General features: G+C 39.7%; 2 long non-coding RNA genes across 3 annotated transcripts in view; one reads left to right on the plus strand and one right to left on the minus strand.

Moving 5' to 3' along the window:
* The first annotated feature begins 9146 nt into the window (after positions 1–9146).
* Positions 9147–17258, plus strand: part of LOC146520165 (uncharacterized) — a 54487-nt gene continuing 46375 nt past the window's right edge. The window contains exon 1 of the long non-coding RNA XR_014873741.1: positions 9147–12887. This is a non-coding gene — a long non-coding RNA (uncharacterized LOC146520165). The remainder of the gene's footprint in view (positions 12888–17258) is intronic.
* LOC146520166 (uncharacterized) lies at positions 12871–15969 on the minus strand. 2 transcript variants are annotated; one of them, XR_014873740.1, is made up of 3 exons: positions 13966–15969; positions 13834–13884; positions 12871–13681 (listed from the first exon to the last, which is right to left on the minus strand). It is a non-coding gene; the product is annotated as an uncharacterized LOC146520166 (long non-coding RNA). The 2 variants fall into 2 exon arrangements; XR_014873739.1 differs by having other exon boundaries at positions 13834–13887.

Raw genomic sequence — 17258 nt, forward strand, 5'->3', positions numbered from 1 at the left:
AGGGCGACATGAAACGTGGCAAAGGTAAGGAAAAGGCAACTTACTGTAAATGTGAGACCAGTGAATGTCAATAATTCATACCATGAGATTTATAATGATGTGTAAAACAGATTTTTATGATAAACCAGGAAATGTCAGTGGATTGTCACTGATAACTGATAACATTGAGTTTTTTTCTTATCAGCAGTTCTCCTCAAATTGGAATTTTGTCAGACTCTAAAACAGATGAAGTCTGTTTTGTTCAGAACAACTTGGAGAGGATTGGATTTTCTTTTGCTGCACTAATGCTGAATTTTCTGCCAGTGTCTTTGGCTCCCTGTGAGGAAAGCTGATCTAGCCATTGGTTTCCTTTCACTTTGGCATGAATATTAGACAGCAATTCTCACAGCGAGTATATTGTGACCTTACGATTACATGGGAATCTAGAAGCCACATGCTTACCATGGTTTTTATCTGAAAAGAAAATGAATAAAAATAACTTTCCTGACTCATCATATTAAAATGAAAGCCCACATATTACCGTTGATATTTCTTTCTCTGCTTACTGCATGTTCGGTTGTGTTTCAGACTTTTGATTACTTTTACAGCTTTACATTAATCTTGACTCCATGTTTTGAATGTTGAGACTGCTGGCTTGTTGTTTATTCTAAGCATGTCATTCTATTCTAGGGGGGAGAGAAGCATAGAACTCAATATAAGCCTCTTGGTAATATCTTTGAAAGTAAGGAAAATGTGACTGTGGAAAAAACAGACATTAACTTGTAAATTACCTTGTGAAATTTCTCACATTTCCCCACTGGCTGCGGAATATGGTGTGCTGAGAATTACAGGAAAGATCACTGAAGTCAAGAATGGAAATCTGGCACATCTGCTCTCATTTCTCCTATACTTTTTCATATTTTTTGGTACCTCTCTAAGGCACTGATGTGGTTTTTATTGAGGACAATCAAGAGTGAAAGAAAAATGAAAGTAAAGTTTGCTTGTGAGACAAATTATGTTATGCTGCATTTAGCAGTTTACAAGCAACACACAGTATATAAAGAATGGCATAGCAGACAACTGCTTACAGGGCAAAAGCATGGCACTGCAGAGAACAGATTTCTCCAAACTCTTGCACAGTGGCCAAATCTCATCATCCCTCCATCACAGAAACTCAGGTTATCAGTGTAAGCTTCTAAAACTGACACTGGACGTAATTTTTGCTTAGCTTTATGTCATCCAGCTGAGGTACTTACTACTGCCATAGAATCCTGACTGACCCTAAAATGAATGACCACTGGATTAATTTGAGAAACTTAGTTTGCTTTAACTAATGTGCTCTTCCTTTTTGCTTTAACACTGAAGAAGCTACTTAGTATTACCTCTCAAATGGAAACATTACTGACCCTTTTAGATTGCAAATATTTTACACAAGATACATGTAACCAGTCACTTTATAAGGTATACCTTGCTAGAATTGGGTTGGACCCTCTTTCACCTTCAGAACTGCCTTTTTTATTCCTGACAAAGTTCCAACTGATGGTCGGCTGTTACAAATACTTTCCACACCGTCATTTATACCACAACTTGACCTTACCGTGTTAAATGTCACGGTAGAAATTTTGACTCGGCCCGAGAAACATTTTTCCAATCTTCTATTTTTCATTTTTGGTGAGCCTGTGGAAAATGTAGCTCCAGTTCTTAACTGATACAAGTGGCATCCGGTGTGATGTTCTGCTGCTGTAGCCCATCTGATTCGAGGTTCAAAGTATTCTATATTGAGGGATGCTCTTCTGCACATCTGGGTTTCATGCATGAAGCTGTTGCTCCTTAGATATTTTCTTTTTAGATTTAGGTTTTTGTAAACCTCAATGAATTTGTAAATCCCAGTTTCTGAAGTGCTCAGACCAGCTTGACTGATTGCAGTCAATTTAAATCCACTTAAATCATCTTTCTTCTCTATTCTGATACTCAGTTTGAACTTCAGCTGGTTGTCTAGACCATGTTTACATGCTTAAATGCATTGAGTAGCTGCAGTGTAACTGGCTGTTAAGATATTTACATTAGAACAGATTTGAACAGCTGTACCTAACAAAATGGCTGGTGAGCATATGTAAACACTGTTGAAGTAAAGTTCTGACATTGGCTTTATATTATGGTGGGTACTTTTTAACAATAGCAAGTGCCCTAAACCTGTATTCATTTACATAAATGCAAAGTTGGTTTTGGTCTTTGGACAGTCTGTGCTGCAGTTCTATGGAGTGTCCAGTGTTGGTCAGTATGACAAAAACCTGTGTTTTCCACATTCAGGTCTCCATAGCAGTAACTTACTGTAACTGAAAATAATTGAATTGGATGCCAAGATTTAAATTTGTGATCACGTGCAAACTTGTATCCATGAAAATCCACATACTCTCTCATTCAGCTCATCTGTCAACCCTCAGGCACCATGCCAATTAGTTCACACCAGAGGATAATAATTTCATACATCACCCAGAGGGAACTCATAGACACAACCATTATTCACTTGCCATACTCTAATTTTAACCTCACACTGGGATCATTAAGGATTCATTATGTTATTCAGCTCAGTCAGAATTTTACAACATGCTGATGAATTTAGAATTCAGTAAATGCTGTTAGCCATGACACTTAGCCAGTCATTCAGTAATGAATTAATGTGCTGGAGCAGAAGAAGGTGGTGGAGTAAATGCTGAACTTATTTTACATTGAATCTTTCAGAAATCACTTTCTGAAGTCCTAAAGGTTGCTACAAGATGTCATTCAAGAAGAAACTCAGATTTGCTTTGAATCACCTTTTATCACAGTCAACATTTCATTAGGGCTATGGTTATTGTATTCACAACATTTGTCATTCCTTAATAATCAGTTTTATTGACACACCTAGCAGCCTGCCAGTCAAATACGGGCCGTTTGCATGCACATGCGTGCATACAGCTGCAGTCCATCTATTATATCTCATCGGCTTTGAAGGATTATGTACAAAATGTCCAACTCAGATTCATCAGACTAACAGATAAATGGATATAAAGTCCAGAATAGTTTCAGATAATATCCTTCAGATGATTTGCTGATTAAAATATGTCATCTAGTAAGAAAGATGAGATTTAGGTTGTAGTTGGCAAATGTTTTAGATTATTTTGTGCAGGAGAAAACTTTGCCCATCAGCAGTGGTTCATGAATTATGGTGCATTTGACGTGGAAGAAACTAGGAGAATATATCAGTGCCTTCAAGGTATTTTTGAAAGTGCTTAAAATCTCCATACACCAATGAAGACAAAATAGAAACAATTGTAATCCCAAAAGTGCTGCGCAAGAAAGAAAAAGTGTCAGAAATGAAAACTCCTCAAGACAAGTATGGTAATTAGATGGCAACTTTGGATTCTAGAAGAAAATCAGAACAACATAAATTTGCATGCAAGCAAGTAAAGAGGTTGGTGAAAGAGTTGTTTTAGCTCTCATTCTCAGCTTGGTTTAGGACTCCACCTCTGTGATTATGTCTTAGAGTAGGCGTTCACACCTCTCTGTTCCCTCTATATGAAAACTCCATGGCAACCCACTCTCTTGAGAGTGATAGAAAAGGAACAATGCGACTGATACAATATTAATGTTTGTTTGCTTTTACTTTTTTATGGTGTTAAATAAGACAAGGTCATACTTTCCATTTTCCATTTTTATTTTATTTAATTATTCTTTTAATAATACCATAGAGTTATACAAGTTTGGCAAAAAAAGGTGATACTATTCTTTTTCTACAGTTCTATAACTTCAAAGGTTGCTTGAAAAGATTTTCACTCAAGACAACTAAAAGCTCAAAGAAACAACACGAGGAGTCCAGCTATGTTGGTGGCAGGGATCGTCACACCTGTGAGACTACAGAGAAGCGTTTTACCTAATCAATTAGCAGCATGATAATTTGTTGTTGTCATCCTTGTGTTTAGGACTGCAGGGATAATGTCTACCATGTTTCCCACTTAGTGGGGATGGCTGAGCTTATTATCACTATTTGGGGACAGAGATGCATCAAACCTTAATGTACTGAATATATTCAGGTTCAGCATTTGTTAAAGATTAACTGAAAAATTCGAAATAATGGCGAGTTAATAACGTCTGCTGGACTACAACACACTTAAAATTATTGCATTCTTCTGTAATCCTGCGTTATCTCACTTATTGTAGTGAGCTATGGGGTGAAGCATATGACATCAATTTAAAACAATTGCCAAATACAAGAAATTAGGATAATACACAAGGACGGTCCAAGTCAATTCATAATCTGGTTGATCTGAAAATTTTATCAATTATGTTCAAAGCACTATGTAGAGATCATCCACCAATATCAAGAAGAAACAGTTCTGCTGACAACAGGGGAAAACTCCATTTTAAAGTCAGCTTTTGTAAGACTAATTTAAAACATGTTTCCAAATACTGAAATATTATTCAAAATTTTGAAATTATTTAACCATCAAGAGAAAGCTTTACACTGCATAAACAGCAGACCATTTTAATTTGTGTAAATAAAGCATTTATAAATACTAATTAATGGCTTTTGTAAGGGTCATTCTACTGAAACTGGACTTCTTAGAGCAGCGGTCCCCAACCTTTTTAGCGCCACGGACCAGTTTAATCTCCAACAATATTTTCACGGACCGGCCTTTAAGGTGTCGTGGATAAATACAACAAAATAAAATGATCCAACCATGACAAAAACTGGTAAAACCAACATGTAGCCACACATCTGAAAGCATATTGATTTGTTCTCCTGATATTTAGACTGTAGTATTGATATTTTAACCAGTCCCCAACCCCCGGGCCAAAACTGGTCCATGGCCCGGGGGTTGGGGACTGCTGTTTTCGAGTGTCTAATGATATTTTGATGGACTTTGATGCTGGAGAGTGCACTATTTTGATGTTGCTGGACCTGACCTCTGCTTGGTACATGGTTGATCATCATATTTTGTTAGATAGATTAAACCACTGGGTGGGTATATTGGGTACCGCATTGGAATGGTTTAAATCCTGTTTGTCTGAACAATCTTTTTCTGTGGCTACCTCTAAGTTCAGATCCTCCATCAGCTCTCTCGCCTATGGGGTGCCACAGGGTTCTGTCTTGGGACCGTTGCTGTTTCTGTTGTATTTAGTCCCTCAACTTCTTAGCTCTTTTACGGATATTTCGTATCATTGTTACGCAGATGATATTCAGCTATATGTCTCTTTTAGTCCACCTGATGCTTCTAAGCTTCAAATCTTGCAGTCCTGCTTTGATTCAATTAGAGATTGGATGGCTGTTTTTTTTTTTGTTTTTTTTTTTAAATACCTCTATGTACAGTGGAACTAGTGAACACCACAACATGAATTGAGATCACACTTCTTCAAGATCAACTAGAACAGAAATCAAATTCACACTTGTCTTAAAGTCAAAAAAATGTCCTACTCTGCTAGTTCTAAGCATAAAGTCAAAATAAAAAAAAGGACATGATTAGAACAGGAAATCAACTTGTATGCCTATGCATTTCTGAGAAGGTCTCTTCGCTTTCTCCCAAATAATGGATTGGATTTATATAGCGCTTTTCAAGGCACCCAAAGCGCTTTACAATGGCACTATTCTTTCACTCTCGCATTCACACACTGGTGGAGGCAAGCTACAGTTGTTGCCACAGCTGCCCTGGGGCAGACCATTGACTGTAGAAAACATGGACGACGCGACCCCGCCTCCTACCATTGTGCAAAAATGAAGCCAAAATACCCCGCTTGTGGAGGCTGCCATCTTGCAAATTTGGAGCCAGAGTCTGCGCAGTAGTGACTTGAGGTGGAGCGACTGTGTAACGCTCCCGCCCACACACCCGCTGGACGTGACCGCAAACACGCCCCCCTACACTTTTTACGTAGCCCGGCTGCTCGAGTTTTTTTGCTGGTTTACCACGACTGACGACTCGTTTAATTAAGGTAAATACAACCACGTCACTGTTATACAAAAGACACATCTTATAGTTCTAAAATCACTCTGTTGTTAATTCGTTAGTTAGATTAGCCGCTAGCATACGCACTGTGTTGGAGGCTTGTTGCTAGCTAGTTAGTGATGCTACACACCTACTACTCTAATAGTCTTCAACACTTATGTTTTTTTTATCCATTTTTAGACAGCGATGAGATCAGCTGCACACTCTACAGAGGCCCAGAGTTACTGTTAATATCAAAAATATAAAGCTGTCCTTTGAGATTTTAACATAAGACTGAGTGTAATGGATCTAAAACTGTTTAAATCTTCAGAGCCCTCTACATCCTGGTAACATGGAGACTCTAAAAACATCAGCAGAACGTTTCAGTGTAGTCTAATTTGTTCTTTTCATTTAATAATAGAGTCCATATTATATCAACAGCTACATTCACCCTGGAGAGAAACTAGTGAGGGAGACCATCAGGACCAAGCTGGGTTTCCTGGGTCCAGAGGTTTGGAGAAACTTCTTCCCTTTCTTTCATCATAGCTGTGCTGTGCCATAAGTTCTGTTGACCCGCTGTAAGAGGCTTCATTTAAGAAACACCAGAAAGACTGAAGCTCATCACATTGATCAAGCAGGACTCATGATCTTCACCAGTAGCTCCCTCACAGGGAAATCTTCAGCACTCCTCTGTAGGCCCGCCCCAGGAGATGGATAAACCCAGCATTTCATCAACACTGTGATGAGACCTTTGGTTTGTGTAATGTTATAAATACTCAGATACTCCCCAGAGGCTCTGGACTTTTACATAAAGATATTATATTCAGTCCTGTAGAAAGTTATATATTTAAAAATATGTGATCCTCTCTGGTTATTCTGGTATGAATGACTCTGAATCACTTTATGGTAAATAACACACTATGTGTAAAAAAAAAAAAAAAAAAACCTGAAAAAATTCCAGATGACAAGTTTGTAGTTCAACATACAAGTGACGACCTTTGACCTTCATCAGGTTTTATTTAATTGTGTCATATGCTCTTCATGCAGCTGAGTACATCAAGTGTACATCAACAGAAGCTGTGCAGGTCTGAGATCAGCAGCTTTGTGAAACACCAAACTGAGGTCCTATTAATGCTGATATATTGTGACACAATTACATGAGTGATTAATCCTTTTGTTTTTTGTCTTTAACTTTATCAATAAAACAGCTGCAGCTTTCACTACAGCACGTGTGGTACTTTAACCTTTGTACTGTTTTCATCAGTTCATTTTGCAGTGAACATGTTGGATGATCTGTCTGCTGTCACTGGGTGGTGCTGAGGTCTGAATCTGAGGGCAGCTCCTGTAATCACAAAGACAACAGAACCATCAAACCCAAATATAAATTTTATCCCTCAATATTGAAATAAAGCTGATTCTTCTGTCCTCACACACTCAGGATCTGAAGTTCTTCTCTTACATTTTTTTTCAGTATTACAGTACACTACAGTACTTTAATCCATAGTTCCTGATTAATGAGGAGTTACTGAAGTACAAGCTTTTAAAAAAAATTGTTACCGTCTTTACAGATGTGGCAAGAGACTGAAAACATGCTGTTGTTTGCACATCTTTAATATTCAGCTCTGCACAGGAGCTGCAGCAGTGTGCAGCCTGTTGCTTTTACAGTATAATACTTGTAATAAAAGTACAGTAACAGTAATTAGTGACTGAGCAGCCCGGAGCGTTTCTCTTGATTTCTTTAGTAAATTCATTCACCTGTACAGCTAAACGAACCCTGACAGCCGAGTGCTCATCTTAGCTAGCTAGGTCTCAGGACCGAGCCAAGGACTGTAGTTACGGATTAGCTTACAAACACGTTTAACTTACCGAAAAAGTGCAGCGGGGCCTCGGGTCCTTCTGTCGGGTAGTCCAGTTTACTGAAGAACACCTCAGGCTGTCAGGTTAAAACACTCTGTCGTGTTTTCGTAGCGTAAACGCTGGCCCTCCTCTCAGAGCCTACGCTCTATCTGCTATTCGCAAACAGAGATACGCAAGTTTCTCCGTGACTGCAGCTGTCAGTCAAAGCTCTTATGATGACGTTTCACCCCAATTTAACATCACCGCGGTAGGAATTAGAATCAAACTTATGGGAAAGGAGACCCCTTGGACATCAATCAGCGTGATGAGAACTATTGAAAACAAAAGAAAGAATCTTTGGAAAAAAATTATCTAAGGAGAATTAATTTATTTTAGTCCGACCCCAGTCCTGTCCGCTAACATGGAGGAGGCGGGGTTTATGACCTATACTGCAGCCAGACACCAGAGGGCGATAGAGACGTTTTGGCTTCATTTTTGGGGAGCTGTCACGTTGTCCATGTTTTCTACAGTCAATGGGGAAGAATGACAGAAGCGAGGCTGCCATATCATGCCATCGGCCCCTCTGACCAACACCAGTAGGTGGTAGGGTAAAGTGTCTTGCCCAAGGACACAACGACCAGGACAGAGAGAGCCCGGGGATCGAACCGGCGACCTTCCGGTTACAGATATGCTTCCCAACCCCCTGAGCCACGGTCGCGGGCACGTACACAGCTCTTGTCTGCAATAGGTCAGGTTCCTCGTCAACTTCAAGAACAGGCGCATCCTCTTCCTCCATCTCCAGGGGGAGGTCTGGAGGCTTCTTTTTCTCCGTATGGGGTTTTGGGTTCCCCATTCTATAAAGGATATTGTAGTGGAGCTTATAGAGTGAAGCCGAAAACATTTTAACAAACTGCTGTCGAAAGGATCCTGTACTTTTGGAGCTCTGCCTGTGTCATCTTCAGCTTCAGGAGTAGGTCCTTCAGTTTCTCATAGGACACAAAATCCTTATTCATGATAAGTCCCACTGAGCTGACCAGCACCAAGACCTTGTTCAGCGTGTGCTTTTCAGTCTTCCCCGGAATCCTCTTCATCACTTGGGTCATCCATGGCATTCCATGGAGAAAACAAGCAGACGGAAAAAAAGAGCAATATAATAAACAACATCACGATGATCTATGGGAATATAACAGTAAATACTAAATATTAAACATTATTGTGCAGCATGTAAGATCGACAGCGCACAGTGTGCTTTGCGGTAGGAGCCAAAAAGGGTGCAGTTTGTGTGTGAGCACCCATGTGTACACCTGTGTACACATGTGTACACCAGGGGGGGTTGCAGTGACGTGCCTGTGAGCTCCGCCGGCAGCCAGCTGTGCCAGAGTGACCGAGCCCCAGGCCGAGAGCACCCCACCGCCGAAGTGGCCTGAGCGAGCCCCAGGCTAGCAGCCACCAGGAGTGAGCCGGTGTGTACCTGGACGCCCATCCCCAGACACAAAGAACTGCCAATGCACCGATGTCTGAGGGGATCTGCCACTGGCAGGGGAAGTGGTGGGGGGAGATAGGCCTCCATACCTTGGAGGGCCTGAGATGTCCCTAGAGAGGTGGCGTCTGATACCCAACCTGACATATAGACACAGACAAACCGGCACACATAGATACAAACATCCATTCCCACCCTCATGCTCTTAAATGCAATTACTCAGCACTCACCCAACATGGAGACAGACATAAAGAGACACTGTACACACAATCACACTCCAAGCGTACTCTAAGGCAGCGGTCCCCAACCTTTTTTGCGCCATGGACCGGTTTATGCCCGACAATATTTTCACGGACCGGCCTTTAAGGTGTTGCGGATAAATACAACAAAATAAAACTAGTACTGGCACCAAAAAAAGAAGATTTATTCATAACACATGTGAAAAGACCCAGGAAAACCGAGTTAACGATAAAAACGATAACAAAATAATGCTGAAACCAATAAAAACCTTGAAAACCATACATTTCACACCTGAGCCTCAACTCTCGCGGCCTGGTACCAAACGACTCACTGACCGGTACCGGTCCAAGGCCCGGGGGTTGGGGACCGCTGCTCTAAGGTACCCTTGCCTCTGGAGGGGAAAACTGCACCCAGACCCAGGTAGTGTTACCCTTTTCCCTGGGGTGGAGAGAAGCAGACTGCCCCGACTCAGCCCCACAGAGCCCGGGACAGCCCATCTGACCCCACCACAGAGAAAACTACACCCACCCTGTCATCCACTCATCTTCCAGACTACACAAGACAACAGACGCCCAGGCTGAGATCTTCCTCCACCTCTCCTATATCTCCCCCACCTGCACAGCGAGTTCCTGAAGAGAGGAGACCTCCTGCAAGATGTAACAGCCTCCCCCACCAGTTGAAGAGCTCCCCAGGTGGCTCGATGCACTGGCGGCACCCTGCGCCAGGGCTGGGCCCCATACACCCACCAGGACCCAAGCCCCCAAGGCCCAGCCGGGGCTTGAGCCCTCCAAGGAAGATGCTCCTGGGGAATCCCCCGACGCCCCAAGCCTGTCCCTACCCCCACACCAATCACAACAGCGAAGGTAGGACCAAAATATGACCCCCCACTAGGTTATGGAGCTGATCAAAGGAGCCCAGAGCAATTGATCTGATGTGGTGGCAAAGGCTGTATCAAGACTAATGTAATCTAATAGATAATTTCTATATTGGTTAGAATTAAGATCTTTTTATTTTTCTAGTTCATGAGGACTGTTTTCTTGGCTATGCATAGGGCAGTAAAAACCATATGGGCTATTTTTTTTTTCTGTAGTGACATTATCTAAGCTGCCCAACAAACACACTAAAGGGGAAGTTGGAATGTTAAATTTCAGACGCTTCGATAAGTCTTCACATATCTCACGCCAAAACTTCTGAACTGGTGGACAGAACCAAAGAGCGTGGATATAATTGTCCGGTGAATTGGTTTGGCAGTGTGAGCAGTTGGTAGACGTAAAGCCCATTTTGAACATCCAATGACCTGTATAGTGTACTCTATGTAGTATTTTGTATTGAATTAATTGAAGACTGGGATTTCTAATTAAATGAAAGGTTTTTAAGCATATCTGAGACCAGAAGTTTTGGTCCAAGTTAACTGATAAATCCGCTTCCCATTTTGCAATATGAAGTGATATTGATTCATCTATTTTAGAAAGCATTCTGTATATTTTGGAAAGTAATTTTGGGGTTTTAAGAGTAAGAAATTGTACCACACTTGGTGGTGTTTGTAGTTCAACTTGACCCGGTTTAAATTTCTTTTTTTACTATGGATTTAATTTGTTGATATTCTAAAAAACTTTTCTTGTTGATCCCATATTGTGTAACTAGTTGGTCAAATGGAATAAATTCTGTTCCTTCCAATATATGTTCTAAGTATTTGATTCCTTTACCACTCCAATCTGGAAAGTTTATCATATTGTTTTGTAATATGTCAGGGTTGTTCCAGATAGGTGTACGTTTACATGGGATTAGTGAAGACATCAATTTTAGAAACCCTCACCATGCTGTCAGAGAAGAGCTGATGCTGATGCTTTTGAAGCATTCATGTTGTTGGATGTTTGAGCTGATAAATGGTAGGTCTGAAATCTCTAGATTATTGCAAAGTGCTTGTTCTACATCTAGCCAAGGTTCATCTAAGAAGGTATGTTTTAGCCATCCTGAGATAAATTGAAGCCTGTTGGCTAAGAAGTAGTGCTGAAAGTTAGGTAGTTCTAATCCGCCTTTATCCTTGGTCTTTTGTAGTGTTTTTAAGCTTATGCGTGGGGGTTTATTTTTCCAAAGGAATTTGGACATATATCTAGAGATCTGAACCAATCTTGTGGCAGTTTAGTTGGGATCATTGAGAATAAATAATTTATTTTTGGTAAGACCATCATTTTTATAGCGGCAACCCTTCCCATGAGTGATATGGGTAAACATTTCCATCTAGCCAGATTGCCTTCTACTTTCTTTAAAAGTGGGATATGGTTTAATTTAGTTAGATCTGCAAGCTTGGGAGAAACATTAATACCTAAATATTTTATATTTCCCAATTGCGGTGGTGTAGAAAAAGAATTATGGAAGGAGCAATTAATCGGAAGGACTGTAGATTTTGACCAGTTAATTGAGTAATCTGATATTCTTGCAAAAGAGTTTATCAATTCAATCACCCCAGAGAGATTGGTTATTGAGTTTGACAAAAAGTAACACATCATCTGCATAAAGGCTGATTTTATGTTCCACGTTCTTGCATTTTATGCCCTTAATTACTGAATTCTGTCTAATTGCTGCTGCTAGTGGTTCAATAAACATTGCAAACAGTGAAGGGGAGAGTGGACATCCCTGCCTGGTGCCCCTCAGGAGACAGAAGCTGGAGGATGTTTGTTCATTTGTTTTGACACAAGCTGTTGGGGAATTGTATAATATTTTTAACCAGTTAATGAAAGAGGTTCCAAAACCAAATTTGTGTAAAGTTGCAAATAGAAATTTCCAGTTAACTCTGTCAAATGCTTTTTCTGCATCTAAAGAAAATATTGTAGTTTCAATGTTTTTACTGTATGAGTAGTCTATCAAATTAAGTAAGCTACGTGTATTTGTTGATGAGTGCCTTTGTTTTATGAAACCAGTTTGGTCAGGATGAATTAAGAGGAGAGTTATTTTCTCTAATCTCTTTGAGAGAGCTTTGTAGATTATTTTAAGGTCTACATTTATAAGGGATATTGGACGATAGCTTGAGGGATATACAGGGTCTTTGCCTGGTTTTAGCAGGAGATTAATGTTTGCAGAATTCATATTTGATGGAAGTCTGCCCTTTTCTTTGATTTCCAACAACGTTCTATAAAAAAAATTGGGGCTAGAATCGTCCAGAATTCTTTGTAGAATTCTGCAGGATAGCCATCTGGACCTGGAACCTTATTATTGGGCATACTTATCAGGGCTTCCTGGAGTTCACCTGGCATCAGTGGGGAATCCAGTGCCATTGCTTGAGTGTCTAATAATTTTGGAAGAGTTATGTTGTCCAAAAACTGATCAATTTCCTTTTTAGATGGGTTTATTTGTGGTGAATACAATGTTTTATAGAAATCCCTGAAATGTTTGTTTATTTGTTTCAGGTCATATATTGTGTTCCCAGATGAATCTTGAACAGCACATAGTTGTTTTTTTTCTTTATTTTTAGCTGGTTTGCTAGAAATTGACCGGATTTATCACCATATTCATAATTTTGTAAGCGTAGTCTTTTTACTCAGAATTTTTTTTTATTATCAATTATGTCATTTAATTCTAGTTTTGTTTTGCGTATTTTGTTCAATGTTTCCTGATCTTCGTGTGACACGTAGGCTTCTTCTAGGGATTTGATATTTTTTTCTAATTCCTGAATATGTTTGTTTTCTATAAGACAATTGATAAGTGTATTTGGTAATACTGAAGCTTAAAGGAATTTGTTCAATTCTAAACTACCATTCACTTTAATTTTCCGCCAACATCTCCGGCGTCTGACGTCAGTTACAACATGAGTCGCTTACCTTGTCTGTCACTTCCGTCACTTCCCTCTGTGAAAAAAAAAAACACAAACAAACAACAACAAAAAAGATTGGATGGCTGATAATTATCTTCAACTAAATGCTGATAAAACTGAAGTCATTGTCTTTGCTCCTGAGAAATCTGTTCCCCTCGTGGTTAAAAGTCTAGGCCCTCTTGCTTCTTATATTAAACCCCCCATTAGAAACCTTGGTGTTACATTTGACCCACCTCTGACGCTGGACACACGTTAAGTCCTTTTCTGTGTGTTCTGTCTGCCTTCCTACCGTTTAGTTTCATGTGCATTTCCATTGTTGTCGACAGGATCCAGGTCATATCAGTTACGGCGTTTTGTTTTTATTTTTGTGTGGCCCTGTTTATTTTAGTAAGTGTTAGAGGAGAGGAGGAAAAAACAGTGACAAATTCACATGTGCAGCCTGTCCTGCAGGAGGCAATACAATATAAATTAGATTGTAGTGCATAAATATACTTTTTTTTAATGTCAAATATATTAAGTTAACATACCTCCAGCAGAAAACTGTGTTTGCTGCACACCTGGCTTGTCTTCTAAAATCACTGCTAGAAACATAAAATACAATAAACATCACATACATTTCAATGAATTTAAAAAAGCACTAAAAGAAAAACAGCCTGTACCTCGAACCTCTGCTGTAGAAGCTTAAAACAACTGTTTGTGTAGAAGACGAAACTTCTTAGGCTCTTCACGTACTCACACAACCATTGTTCACAGCCGCTCATCAGTACAAATGAGAGAAGAAGAGCACCTGCTGCTACTTCCTCTTTTATACCCTCCCTTGGGTCCCCTGGGTCCTAAAGCCTTCCCATTACGTAAAGAACAAAAGGAACGAACAAAAAATTACACAAACCTAGAAACTAAAATAAACGGAGACAAATATACAAAAACATGACCTTATAACCAACAGAGACTATTGTAAAAGAAATAATGAAAATCATAAACCAAGGACTGTAACCACAACAGCGAGTGCTTAATAATGAATTCAAGGTCCAAAAATACAAATCTGAAAGTCTAGAATCAAGGACCAGGAAACCATTAAAGGTGTCAGAATTTGGGGTGTTGTGAAACTTTCAAGCCATAAAGAGCAGGTCACACCGATATAATGTACTGGTACTTTGACAATGGACATCACATCAGGGTCTCTGGTCATAACCCAAAGATGAAACAGAAGTTTTCAGTTGAGAGCAGTGCCGAAGTCTTGCACACACTGTGAACACATGTGAGGAACATTGAATTCAAAGGGTTGTGCACCATGAAGCCGTTGCTCTCTCTGTTCCTTCTGTATGAAAACTCCATGGCAACCCACTTACTCGCTCAGGCATAATATGAAAGTAACAATGGGACTGATATAATATTAATGCTTGTTTGCCTGAACTCCTCTACAGTGCTCAATGAGTCAAGGACATACTTTCAGGTTTTCAGTATTACTTTCTCATAATTTTATAAATTCATGGCGTTAAAAAAAGAGGTGATGCTATTCTGCTTCTAAACTAAAGGACTGTAAAAGAAAATCAAAAAATCAAAAACAATAATATATATATAATATTATATAGTTTTTTTCTTCACTGAAATAATTACAAAAATTACAGAAATAGCCAAATCTGTTGAGGCACAAAGCTCCCAAGGGGTGAGCTCTTTAGAATACGTCTAGCTAAGTGCTCAGAGCAGCAAGAAATGGAAGGGAACAGACTCAGCAACCTGTCATAGGCTGAAAATCTGTCCAGTCTTTGTAGTGTGTCACTGTAATTTTGGCATGTTAGCATTCCCTAAGTATTCAGGGTTCAAAATAAGGGTAGATAAAGGTTAAGGTGGTGGATACACATCTAGATGAAGAACCTAAAATACATGTTTCTCCTCCCTCTCCTTGGAACGGAACAACCTTAGTTTTGCAAGTCCCAGATCATGAAATAAAGCAGTAGACAAATGAAAACGTTGACCTGATGATGCCACTATATTGAAAATGACACCAAAGTTATTAACAAAATAGGATCATTGTGCATCCATATAAAAAGCATGTCACATAATGACACATGATAATGAGTTCCAGGTGAGTTGAAGAGGGAAACTAAAACAGTTTGTTTAGCATTTAAGTACCAGACTGCAGCCCAGATTTACAACCCTTCTAAAGAGTCCTGCCTGTGCAGTATTAAGAACAGAACCCAGAAGAGCTTCTGTCATTGCATTATGCTGACACCTTGAACAAAAGAGGGTAAAAACAGTCACTAACTGGACCCCTGCAGTGTCACACGTATTTGTGATGGATAACAGGAGACTCTCACAATCTGTTCTCTCACCTACCCTTGCAAGAAAAAAAAATAGATCAAATTAGTTAATCCCCTTAAAACACAGATACACACACTTTACGCGTATTCAGCACAAAGTGTTGATCAATGCTGCTGGATAGCCAGTCTTATACCCTAAGCCCTGGCATGACTTCACATCAGATGAAAGCAATGATGATTTGCTGTGAATCAGCACTTAGCCACCCACACAATATTGGGACAGCAGAGGTCCTACAGCCTTTCTTTCACAGCATGCACTATCCTCCACCCCCTGGTTAAAGCACGAGCAAACTTCTATCAAGCAATCGATAAAGTCCAAATTCTTTGTATTTCTTGAATGACACAATCTGCATCACTTGTGTTTAATCTAAAACATATTTTAGGTTAAAAATGATCTATTTTTTTATTTGTATTTTTTATTTGTATTTAGATTGTATTTTTCAAACCGCTATCTTTGGGTTTTGACAATGCATTAGATGAAAACAGCACACAGGTCACTGCTGGATTTGCTCCAGGCCCCGCCGGTCTTCAGCTATCTCTGGCTTTGTTATGAACACCCCCCCCCCCCCCCCCCCCCGCAAAAAACATGCTTTCTGCTATTCCAAGCAAATTTCCCTGAATTATGGATGACCCTCATATAGTAACAAATTGCAAGAAGCCATGCGTTGTAACAAGATGGGAGGGAAGACAGTTTGGACGAAAACATGAAAGGGAATGTGTGTCTGTGTACCTGTATCTTTGTATTTGTTTGATACATATCAAGTTCCTTCCTTCCCAAGCAGTGCATATCATAATCAGTTCAGAACCTCGGGATTCATGGACTGAAATAACATGCAGAGGCAAAGCTGGTGAGTCCTGACTTGCCCCCCCCCCCCCCCCCCTCGAAAAAAATCCCAACCACTCCATATTAGATGTAGAGAACGATGCATGAGGTGTATCCTTGCATCCCTGTTTTTTTTTTTTTAATTGTACTTATATTTTTTCTAATAAAAGTACAAAGCTTTCCCCTGTGTTTTGTATACGTGTAGTAATGTCAGCATGTCTCATATATTGACACTGTGTATGTTTATAGGAGGCAGAGTCAGAATTTAATAGCTTGTTAAGTGCATTGGCTTTGGGAAGAAGCCTATTGGCTGTCATCCTGCCAGGACCCCAGGGACCAGCTGGTGCCCAGGAGGCTTAACATGCAAGCTCTGGGAGAAAAGCTTTGATGTTACTCCTATTTTAAGAGCAACAGTCAACTTGCTGCCTATAGAAATGAGGTATTAGGGACAGTCAATTTGGTTTCTTTTCAATGAATGTGACAAAAAAAGTGCGTTTGTAAAATTAAAATCCAAATTAAGTTTGTTAATTCATGACTTTGTTTCCTTCTGATCTTTAGGAATTTCTTCCTCTTGAATGCTGGTTTACCAGTTTGAAAGACACTGTTGGGCTTCTCATTCCATGTTTTATAAATTTATGAACCAATAATAGAAAGTCAGACACTGATTTTTTATCAGATTATATTTGGCAGCAACCAAATATTTAATTACCAAACAAATATTAATCTCACAAACCTCAAAAAGTTTTGACCACATGCATTATGTAACACTCCTCTTTGACCTCAAGGTTTTAGTTTTTTTTTTTTTTTT

Source organism: Neolamprologus multifasciatus, chromosome 4 (assembly GCF_963576455.1).
Source record: "Neolamprologus multifasciatus chromosome 4, fNeoMul1.2, whole genome shotgun sequence".
Classification (NCBI taxonomy): Eukaryota; Metazoa; Chordata; class Actinopteri; order Cichliformes; family Cichlidae; genus Neolamprologus; species Neolamprologus multifasciatus.